A 1,301-nucleotide genomic window follows, 5' to 3' on the forward strand; every position below is an offset into this window, starting at 1 on the left:
TTCCTTACTACAGAAGTTCAGACCTTCAGGACTAGACACATACGCAGGAAAAGCAGAGTATGGGAATTTTAAATTTAAGAGTTATCATTTGTCCTCAGTTATCCAACAGTGGGCAATGGAAGTTTGTTTTGTGGTATAATGGAGCTGAGAGCCTTTAAAACAGCCAAATTTCAAAATGCTCAAGATCTACAGAAAACAGGTGTGTGCGTACACGTGTGTGTGTGTGTGTGTGTGTGTGTGTGTGTGTGTGTGTGTGTACACATTTTTTTAAAGCACATTGCAGATCAGTGATCTGAGTTACAGCACAGTCCCAAAAGAGGAGTAAGAATCATAGACACCTTCAAACCCAACATGAAGTCAGTCTTAAGATGAAAACTTTCCCCAAGAAAGTCATCTCCATCTGCTAAGTTTGCATGTCTATTACCATGGAGCAGTTTTGTCATGGACTTTTGTTTATTTCAAGTGCTGAGAAAGCACCTTTATTTAAACTTGCATCCTCACTATGAATATTCAAGTCATAGATTCATCCGCTATCCTATGGCAATTAGTTAATGACTTCACTTTATGCATTCTTAGAAACAAAAGCTGGATTAAGTTTGACATTATTGCCACTCTGTAAATTACCACTCCTTTCAAAGTTTTTTTTATTATTTAGACTAGCTGAACAGTATTTAAGCTTAATTCACTCCACAGAAATTCATAAAGATTATCCAGATTTCCCTATGAAACCTTGGGTTCCTTTAGCATCAACAACTGGAATTAGTCACAGCTTTTGTGTGACAAGACTAACCTGAGAATGGAGTTCTCAGGAGGCTGGAGTTCAGACCTACCCTAAAATTAGTTGATCAGTAAATAATTAGGGGTTAGGACTAAAAGGGGCCTGTAAAAATGAATAAAACAGCTTTCAGACAATATATCAAAGCAGACAGAAGTAAGCATGTTGAGTTACAGCTCACAAAAAGAAAGACCTACATGTTTTATGGGGAAGATATGTACTTCTACAGTCTTAATGTAGACTGATTAGTTCTAATAGACAGGGAACCATCCAGGTTGTTTTGTTTTTTAATTCCTAAGCATAATTTAAAATAAGATTTAGGCACATGTGAGTTTAAGTCATTTCAGCAAAAAAAATCCAAAGCAGATTCTCCAGGTATAAAGAACCCAAAAGGCACATCCATTTATTGCAATAAAGAATTAAAAGTTAATTGTTTCAAAACTGCTATACACACTTAAACCCCAAATCTCTCATGTTACAGTCACTGAACAACAGGCAGGAAAAAAAGAAATTATATTCCAAACAC

The sequence above is a fragment of the Dromaius novaehollandiae genome, chromosome Z, assembly GCF_036370855.1.
Source record: "Dromaius novaehollandiae isolate bDroNov1 chromosome Z, bDroNov1.hap1, whole genome shotgun sequence".
Taxonomy (NCBI): Eukaryota; Metazoa; Chordata; class Aves; order Casuariiformes; family Dromaiidae; genus Dromaius; species Dromaius novaehollandiae.